The sequence below is a fragment of the Equus caballus genome, chromosome 11, assembly GCF_041296265.1.
Source record: "Equus caballus isolate H_3958 breed thoroughbred chromosome 11, TB-T2T, whole genome shotgun sequence".
NCBI classification, from domain to species: domain Eukaryota; kingdom Metazoa; phylum Chordata; class Mammalia; order Perissodactyla; family Equidae; genus Equus; species Equus caballus.
This window is the reverse complement of record NC_091694.1, coordinates 52557477-52568156: the sequence shown is the minus strand read 5'-3', so window position 1 is coordinate 52568156 and position 10680 is coordinate 52557477. Positions and strand designations below refer to the sequence as shown.

General features: G+C 42.2%; 1 long non-coding RNA gene across 1 annotated transcript; it reads right to left on the bottom strand.

Moving 5' to 3' along the window:
• Window positions 1-1732: 1732 nt before the first annotated feature.
• On the bottom strand, window positions 1733-8964 carry LOC111775736 (uncharacterized). The gene is made up of 3 exons (XR_011423077.1): window positions 7340-8964; window positions 2285-3710; window positions 1733-1948 (listed from the first exon to the last, which is right to left on the bottom strand). It is a non-coding gene; the product is annotated as an uncharacterized lncRNA (long non-coding RNA).
• Between the last annotated feature and the right edge of the window lie 1716 nt (window positions 8965-10680).

Genomic DNA, 10680 nt, shown 5'->3' with positions numbered 1-10680 from the left:
TGATGATTTAGCAAGAGCAGTTTCACAGCCTTGGGTGTGGATGGCTGATGGCAATGGTTTGAAGGGTGAAAGGAAGATGACGGAAGAGGGGAGATGACCAGAGCAGAGAAGTAGAGGGCAAGGATGGGGCAAACTTTGTGTTTGTGGCTCACAATCTTCTCACCTTGCCCTCCTGGCACCCACTAGGGTCCTGGGTCCAAACCTCACCATGTTGTGTGTGAGCACACACCTCTCCTTCCATCAATGAGCCATCTGTGTGGAGCAATGACATGCCAGTGAGTCAGAGGGACTGGCTCCCTCCTGCCGAGGTTGAGAGGAGCTTAATACGTCATCACTGATTTACGTATGATCCCTACGGACTTAAAGAGCTATAAAGTAAACTCCATCTCTTGTCTCCTGTTCCAGAATTCCACAAGCCTCTCTCTATCTTGATGGGTTTCTTCCTGTGTCTTTTTCCAGGCAGATTTTGCATACAAACATATGGGTTATTGAATAAGCACAATAAATCCTGTCCCACAACGGCAATTTACCCAACCAGACAAAAAAATCTCAGAAAGAGGACCCAAATACTCACTGTGGAAGAATTTAGAAGAAAAAAGTTTAACTAGGAGTAAGGAATGTCTATAGTCAAAGGGATTTGAACTGGAACCCACAGTAGTTGTCAACCATCTCCCGGTTGTTTGGGATATCACCCCGTTTTATTTTCTTCATAACATGTATCACTATAAGGAAACATTTACTTGGCTTTTTTTGTGTGTCTCCCTGACTACAATATAGCTTCGTGAGAGCAAAGACTTTGTCTGCCCTCATCAGCAGAGTACCCTAAAAGCCTAGAACAGTGTCTAACACATAGCATTTAGTCAATAAATGTTAATTGGGTAGAGGGATGGGTGGATGGATGGATGGATGGATGGAGATGAGTCAATCTATCTCTATTTCAGGCCCAACCTTGCAACCCTACCCAAATAAAGGCCCACCCAGACTCCCATTGTAATCTAATTCCATCCTAATTGAACTGAGTATTCAATGTTTAAACAAGGAAAATATGTTGACTCACTTTTTTATCTTCTGTTCCACATGCCTCCTCACTAGAAAACAAGAACGTGGACTCTGTTAGAACATTTCTTTCTTTTGATCAGTCATGAGTAATTCAGAATGAGAAGATACCTTCTCACAATCTAAAGAATTACTTAAACCTGAGGTTTCTTGGTGAGAAGACCTTAGTCCCGGATTATCCTGATTCTGTGGGCAATGAGACAGGGGCCTTGGAGGAGGGGAAGAGCCTCAGACCCATTCTGTTTCCATGTTCTAAGTTGGCACTGCCCAGCTGTCAGGGAGTGAGAGCACTATTGTCGTTCCTAGGGATCCATCCAACAGAAGGGAGCCCAGGTCCACCTCATCCATGTGTATTCAATAAGGATGTGCTCATTTAGACACTCATGCATTTCAAAGCTTTACACAATAAATAATCAGGGGTATGCATAAATATCTTCCACCTTTGCTCTGTCCACAATATAAACCCTTTGAAAATGCCAGGCCAGCTAAGCGTTCTTGTGCACATGAGAAGGCTTCAAATGCTTTTAAAAAAAACAAAAAAGCTATTCAAAAATTTGATCTGGCTGAAAATTTGGACTAGTCTCCCGTCACTCAAAGGGCCTTGGCTCCCTAGGGGCTCTATAACTTCCTTTCAGCTCAGCCATAAAATCTCACCCTTCCTTCCTTCCAAGTCAGTTCTTCACTCACCACTTCTTCCAAGTCCCTCCTGCTTACCTGGACTCCCCACTCAGAGACTCGACGTGTTCCCAGAAATCCAAACTGAGAGCCAATAAGGCAAAACCATGTGGCTCGTCCCAACTGTGCATGGACTGCTCCGGTGGTTTGATCTGTCCTTGGAGGAAAACGCTGAAGGGGCAGACGAAGCCTCGGAGGACTGGACAGCTGAACTTGGCTGGACGGAGTGAGCAGAGGTGGCCTGTGCTGAAGTCCCCGGGGTCTCCTCCTTCTCAGCCTAAATTCCTACCGCTGCTCTTCGGTTAAGTGCTAAACCCTTCCTGACTCCTTTCACGAGAATATCAGAATTATTTTCCACTTAGGCCACAATTATTCCTTTTCAACTCCTCCACTGCATACAGCAGGTCCCAAAAGACACTGACATTATATGCATTCTCTCTATTTTTTTTAATGACTTAAAAATGTTTAGACTACTTTTTGTCAAAGTTTTCCAGGGTCCCCAAAGCTCCACCTTCTGCCATCTTAGTATTTCTGAAAAGCTGTGTTTACTCACCAGGAAGCCGAGGTCTCGACTGGCTTCCTCCGGACCCCAGGGTAGATACTCACCGAAGGAGACTTGACTTTCCTCACCTCCAAGCGCAGTGACTCATGGTATGCAGTCTTCAGCTTCCTGAAGGCCTTCAGGCCCCTTCCTCCTTGACAGACTTTCCAGCGTCCGTAAAAATAGCTGAGGACACGAAGGGGCCTTCCTTCCAGCGTGAAAAGATGAGAAAGAGTAAACAAGAGGAAACACATGGGGAAGAAATATCTTCTCTGGTATTTTTTAAATTGAGCTATTTCTTATACACAGTAAAGTACACAAACCTTAAGTGTACAGCTCAATGAAATTTTACAAATGGAACACCTGTGTAATCACCACGCAGATCAGGTGACCAAGGTACAGAACATTTCGATCGCCCCAGAATGTTGCCTCACACCTGTCCAATACCACTCCTCAGAAGTAGCCGCCATTTTGACGCCTGTCATTCATAGATAAGTTATACCTGTTCTTGACTTTCATAGAAATGGAATCACAGAGTATATACTTTTTGTGTGTTTTGCTTCATTTGTTTACGCAATTCTTCTTGAGTCATTCCATTTATTGCGTATATCAGTAGTTTGTATTTTTGGTCTTGATGCAAGGTATTCCATTAAATGATATTTTGCTGTTTGTTTATTTCACTCTAGGAATATTTTCAATTGACCCATAGTTGCATTTACTCATCTTGTCTTCTGCTGCATCCATTCTGCTGTTAAATCCATCTACTGAGTTCTTAATTTCTCATGCTGCATTTTTGTTTCATTTTTAGAATCCCCATTTGACTATTTTTTAAAAGATCCCAGTTCTCTGGTGAAATTCTCCACACTTCCCTCTACTTTCTTGAATTAATTAGAGCTGTTTTAAAGTCCTTGTCTGCTCATCCTAAAATCTTAAGGGAAACTACATTTTATGTGGTCTCCATTACACAAGTTTCAGTGGAGCTTCCAGCTCAAAGCAACAAAGTTCTAACCTGAAACGGCTGAGCATCAGTGCCAAGAGAAGTTCCAACAGGTCATGCTGGTTCCTTTACAAATGACCTATGGGTTCCTTTAGAGGCTAAAAGACCCACCGCGTTCCTTAAATAAACCAATTCTTGTCAGGTTACTGCGCAGGCTAGATTATGTTTGAGAACATCCTGACTGAGGTCATCCCAGGGCTCCCGGGAGGCTGTTTGAAAATGAAATGGGCTATAGTTTAGCTTCAGAGGGTCAGAAAACATCAAACTCAAAATACTTCATTGTGCCGGCGACCACTCTCCTCGCTCCAGTCCAACTCTTCACCCAGAGCTTTCGAGTTTTCAGATTCTCTGTCCTTTCAGCAAATGCTTGCAGTAGCAATACTCCCTACCGGGTTCAAATCTTTCACTTAGTTTTGGATGTGATTCATAGGTTTTGGTTTTCTAAAATAGAAAAGCATAATCGTTATAAGACAAGAATATTCTTGAAATAAAGCTTTTATTATGTTGCTCCCTTGGTCCAAAGTATTCAATATCTCCTTACTATCCATCCTGGCATCCACAGACCTCTCTTTAGATTTGTATTTAATTAACATCCTGCACAAACCAACTGCTCCAACTAGGCAAGCGTCACCCTAAAACATTCCCAGTTTCCTGCGATGGTTTATGCTGTCCCCATACATCCCCACCCTCCAGTCAGAAGTGCTTCCTCTGTTTATCGCCTGTAAAACTCTTTATCCATAGGTTCATTCATCTCTGAAATCTTAGCAACTAACATCCTGATCGGTACATAGTAGGCATTCTAAATATGAAATCTCTACTGTTATTTTGGGATATATTAACAACTTCACCTTATTCTCTACTGAAGATGACTCTAAGATCTCAAGCTCTGAATTTCTCTCCCCTTGATCACTAGGTAATCAGGGAATCACATCTTAGATGGAAGTTACGTCTAAAGCCAGTTCAAATTCCAAACATTGAAAATTGCTAAATTTTCCCTTGAAAAATCCTGCAAGTCACCCATAAAAAAAGAATGTTGATCATCTTTAGACTATGCCTTCTTTCAGTAAAGTCCAACGTAGCCGAAACAGCCAGCTTTTCCTGACATTGGACTAAATGGTTGTTTTTCAGCTGGGAAACATATGAGATACTTGGCTTGTGTTCAGAAGCCATGCTGTAGGAAAAACATATTTTAGTTTGTTTTTTATGTGTTGGTTTTGTCTCCTTCCCTCAGGATGCAGAGTTGATTTCCCAGAAAGTAAATGTTCAGATGGTGAACTCTGCTGTGGTTACTCACTCTCCACCACTCCCCCTCTGCCTCCCTCCTCTGAACCTGCTCTTCAGCATCACGGGGACCTTGGACCTACTTCTCAGTTGATTGGCTCCACCTCTGCTTTTCTTGTCTTTCCTTGAAACCTTTTCAACAGTCCTACCACTTCCCTCCTATGGCATCCCATTTTATCAAACTTTAAACCTGTGTTTTCATTGATTTTCATCAATATTGTAATTTCTTCCTTCTTAGAACTTCCACAGCCCTTCTGCAGGTCCGTGCTATGGTACTGGACATCTTTATTTTGGTCAAGTTGCAAATCACAGACTAGACTGCAAGTGTGTTGTGCACAGGAAGCATATCCTATCCATGCCCTGTGCCCCTCACAGCACCTAGCACAGCGTCCTCAACACACTAAGTGTTCTACAGTGGTTGTGGAATGAAAGTGAACGAACGACCTGTTAGGAAGCATATATTGTGGATTCAGGGTGGAGCTCCTGGAAGTGCACATAAAGATGCAGAAATTGATTCAGAGCTGAGTTTTCTGTGCATAAGGAGTTAAAGCCTTGAAAGTGGAAATGAAGGGAGTGACATATATGGGAGATACTGAAAGGAAAATCTTTGAGGTTGGAAACTCGGTGCGAAAGACGGCTCCAAGGTTTATAACCTGGGGGACTAAGAGATTGAATTTACCATCTACAGAGCAGGAGGTATTTTTCCAAGGGGAAGATGAAGACCTGTGAGTTAACAAGTTGCGTCTGAGAGGATGACAGGACAGCCAAGTGAAAATGTCCGGCAGGAAGTTGGAAATGTGATTGCAGTGCTCAGGAGAGGAATCTCGACCTGAGCTGTGGCTACAGGAATCCCCTATTGAAAGTAAAGTGGATGAGACTCCGAGAGAGAGTGGACAGGAATGCCATTGACAAAGGCTTATCCTTGGGACACTGTTGGGACACACATACACCATAACCAGGGTATAGACCACCAGCCACATGTAGCTTTTAAAATTAAAGTTAAATAAAATTTCAAAGTCACACCAGCCACATCTCAAGTGCTCCATCACCACATGTGGCTAGTAGATTTCACATTGAATAGCACAGATATATAACATTTCTGTCTTTGCAGAAACTTCTAATAGACGGCCCTGGTCTAGACTGAAGGAAAAAGAACTACAATTGAAATCAGAATTGTTGCACCATCCCAGGGATGGAGTAGGGTTGGTTTGCTAAACGTTAGTGTCTCTGCTATTTGCAGCAACAACTTATTTTAAAAATATGAACTTTTTTATTATGTAAGTAATAGATGGCTCAATATAGAAAAATATAGAAAAGTTGGAAAGCATGAAGAGAAAACTTAAAATCTGCCCCTTCTTACTTACCCAGCTCTAACCATTGTTAACATTTTTGAGTAAATCTTTCCAATCTGGTCTTTTTAAAGTATTTACATTTAAATAATAACAGAAATCATATTTTGTTTACGAAATAGTTACAAAATAGTAAACGAAATCACATTTTGTTTACAAAATAGTTTACAATTTTGTAAACCTCCTTATTCACCTGAAAGTATATCATAAACATTTTCCCAGTAATTAGCCCGTGTCTGATCTAGATAAATTCCTAAAAGTGTAAGTGCTGGGTCATTAACATTTTGAAACTCTTTTTTTTTTTTTTTTAAAGATTTTATTTTTTTCCTTTTTCTCCCCAAAGTCCCCCAGTACGTAGTTGTATATTCTTCGTTGTGGGTCCTTCTAGTTGTGGCATGTGGGACGCTGCCTCAGCGTGGTTTGATGAGCAGTGCCATGTCCGCGCCCAGGATTCGAACCAACGAAACACTGGGCCGCCTGCAGCGGAGCGCGCGAACTTAACCACTCGGCCACGGGGCCAGCCCCTGAAGCTCTTTTTCAAAGAAAACAATCCAATAGAAAGTTTCATCAATTTTCACTCCCGCCGGTAAACATATGAAAATTCTGGTCATCCTGTGCCCTTTCCTAACTTTACCCAAGGTAATGTAATTGCTTTTCATTTCTTCCGGTCTGAAATATATCACTTGCTTTAAATATCTGTGTGTTTACTGGTCAATTCTCTTTATTTTATGAATTTTTTGCTCATGCGCTTAACTATTTTACTATCTGCCTATTATTTATAAAACTGTGCTTCATATATGAAGTATTTATTAGCTATATCTACCTGTCTCTAGCTCTATAGATGCATCTAAATCTGTAGCTATATATTTCTTTAGAGATAGATATACAGATATTTCCTAAATATGTTTCTTAGCTTGCTTCTGATGTGGAGAAATTTTAAAATTTGTATACAATCAAATATTTGTCCTCTCCTATTATAGTTCTTTCTTTGCTTATTCTATTAGACTTCCCCAGATACTAGTCACAATATTTTCTTCTAGTTCTTTTATTAGTTCAATTTTTAGAAAGTTATTTTGACATCTACGTTGTTATTTGCTATCCAGTCCATCTCAGCATGTTTTTGAAGATGAGTTAGAGAAACGTCATATTAAAACATTATTTAGCCCTTATTTGCCCAAGTAGTCTTCTTAGCACATATCTAAAGCTCCTCTAAGGAGTAACTCATATGCAAACCAAAGCAGGTCTGAAATTTGAGTTTGTTGACTGATAAGGAGGCTATTGACTAAGGATTAGAGGAGATTATAAAAAAGAAAAATTACAAGAAGTAGAACATGGAAGCAATAAGGATTACTGCAGTACTTAATTAGCACTTTCTTCCAATATTCTCTGTACTGAATGAGAAAATCTTATATACCCCTTCCCTCTGCTAAGCCTCTTTACCTTTCTCCTATGGGGCATCGCAAAAAGTAAGACCCAATATGGCCTCTGGTACCCTCCAAGGATGAGCGAAGAGTGAAGACAGCGAGTGGACCAAAGAAGGTCTGGTGAGGAACCATTAATGGGCTCAGCCTTCTGATTCTGGAATGAGAAAAGACACAATGCTAACACTCCCCACTTCCGAGTCTGACCAAGTTAAGGAAGAGGACATACGCTGCATGCTTACTCACAGTGCCCCTTCCTGGCATCCCTGTCTCTGATCGCCCTTGGAAAATCAAAGACCAGAGTCTCCCAAACAGCCATGTAGAAGGAGCTCAAGCTCAGCTCTAAAACTGATCCTTTTGAGCCCAGCTTTCCGTGACTGGAGTTTTGTGTCACACCTTTGGTTGGACAACTGTTTTGTACTACAAATACAACTCAGAGATTATTTTAGTACAATGTGTTTGTATCTTATGTTAATAAATAACCCTATACTTCTGGAAAGATTTTCACACATATGTATGTAGAGGCTTCTGAACTAGATGTCCAAAACCCTGAAGTTGGGGTGATTCAGTTATTGCCAGAGGGGACTAGAGGAGAGCACGTCATTCTTGTTCCCTGACTCAAGTCCTTTCACCATCTAGGCCTCAGTTTCCCCATCTACACAGGGCTATGCCTCTGTGTATTCTCCCTTCCCTTCACCGACATCCGTCATTATTGCCACTAGGTTTGAAGAAGATCACACCTCCTAAGAGCACAGACAGGTAAACCCAAACCATGCCATGCGACATCTGCTGTAATGGGAGGACAGCTCCCCCGCAGCGGGAGGACGGCCTGAGTCTGTGTCAGGGTCTGGGGAGGGCAACACAGAGGTGGTGGTGTTTGGGAGGAAGCCTTGAAGATTGACCAAATATACTTCATGGGACACCACATATGGAAACAACCAATTCCTGGGTTCCATGTAAAATAAGGAACTGGTTAATTATTGCATTTTCCACTTTCAGACTGTATTCATGTGTGGTGGAGGCAGGTCCAGGGAATGAGGACATGAACAGTCAAGGAAAATAACTTGCTCTGTTATAGACGGGTGATATATCCAACTTACTGTATTTTTTAAGACTCAGATGCGGAGATCATTATAAACAAAGGAGATGGGTGAATGGGTAGATGACACATAAATAATTCTCACGTCACATGAAACTTGCTTAAGTAACTAGTTCAAAACAGTTCTTACATCCTGAGAAAGGCTTAATCAATCCATTAAGAAAAGCTTTAAGTAAGTTCTTCAGTGAGTGCAAACCCTGGACTCAGTAGGGGTTTTTTAGGAAATGTACATTTACGTCATTTATCTTTGTTGAAGTAAATGAGTGCATGTTTCAATATGGGCGCCTGTGGAGTTCTGACTCGAAGGACGGTGGGGCTGTTATGGGAGACCCCACCATGGTCTTGTTGTAAGTATCTCACGTAAGGCAAAAACCTAGTGAGGAGATGAAAAGCTTCTTTAGAACTGAGCTGAAAGCTCAAGAACTTAAAAATTATAACACAACACTACACTCTCACATCTTAAAGCTAACAGTAACTCCAAGATTGAGTTACTCTTACCCGAAAGAATTTTCTACAGCATTTGTGTTTAAACAAAACACTCTGCTATCTCCATCTTCCCCCCACCCACCCGCTCCCCAATGGATGGACAATGGATGGATGGATCATAGATTCGATGACAGATAGACAGGTGATAAATAGATTAGACAGGTGAGAGAGAAAGGGAGATGAAACCCAGTTCCTCTCTCATCCCCCATCCCGTATCTTTGAGTGAAAGCACCTATTTGTTGTCTCATGAGTCCTGGATGCCGAAATGGTTGCTGGTTCAGAGTGCTTCCACTTACCTTCCCTTTGGGTCCAGGAAGTACCTTCAGTCTAAACAAGGAAAAGAAAAGACCTGAAAGAACTTGTTTTCTAAGGAAACAGGACAGTGTCCTGGGGACATGGCTCCTGTCAGTTCTGGGGACTCCTTTTCTCTCAGGATCCCAAGGGCAAGACCTGTCCAGATTGTGGCAAACCTGTCTTCCCTCCTCTCTCCCTCAGCCAAAGCACACCCTCCCTGAGCTGGTGGCAAAGAACTCCTTCAGGGTGTGGCATTGGGAGGGCAGGACCTGGAACAGGGGGCGATGCCACAAAGCAGATGTGTTGGGAGAGGAAACAGATCCATCTGCTTCGGGAAGAAACATGAGACTTTGCCCAGGGGCCCCTTAGCGCCCCTTAGTGGTGGAGCCACTAACACTACCTTCGTCAGGGGACCCTCTTACCTCCAAGTAATGGTGAGGCCATTCCTGGCCCCTGAGTCAGACCTGTACCACCTCTCCACTGGAAGATGATGGAAAAAAAAGAAAGACAGACACTAGCTCCTCCCTCTGTCCTCTCTGAAAGAGGGACTATGAGCCTGGAGGAGTGTGAGAGTAGATGCCCCCTGGGGAAGGCGTTCCTTGCACGTGAGCACTCAGAAGCATGTTCAAAACATTGGGAAATGTAAGGTAAACTTATTTTTAAATGGTATGCTGCTTTTTTAAGACAAAATAAGCAATACATTTTTCTTCAATCTCCACACACCTTTCCAGGTGAAGTACGCCTGAGTTTAAAGTCATGAGTCCAATTGTTAATACACTACAGAGTGTTACAGAGTGTCCAGAAAGTCTGGAAATACAGGAGAAATCATTTATTGTATTTATTGTACTTTTCCCATGTTAACAATTGGCCCCTTTGATGGTCTAACAAGATTGTCCTTACCTTTATTTTTATACTCCCCCCCATGCTGCTTAATTATCCTTCATAGCATTCATTGCCACCTGACATAATCAAATGTGAAAGTTTTGGCTAACCAGAAGTCAATATAGAAGCAAGGTTACTATTCCGACCATTACTGGTACTCCCATAGCGGAGAGGCCAGCTCCAGAGAATGGATGGGAGGGACGCAGGTGAAGTAGTCAGCTAGGGGGTGAGGAGCTGCCACGCCGGAGGACGTGTGTGGCGGTGGCAGTCACCCACAGGAACAGACAGCTCATGACCACCTAGGAGGCCCCTCCCCACAAACTCCTGGAAATATTTGAAAAGTCCATGAGATAAAAATCTGCAGTAACGTGAGAGCCGTTAGAATTTGGATGATTTTCGTTGATGTTGCATTTGTCCCCCAGCCTAGTAAAGCCTCAGGAATCTTGAATTACACTAACAAGTCGTTTTTACCTTTCTTCCAGTGGAGCTGCATCACCCATGAATTTAATTTATGTACATATAATTTATGAGAAATCAATTATGGTAGATTGGCAAATAATAATAAAAGGATGAAGCAGCCGATGCCTGCTGATAAAGCC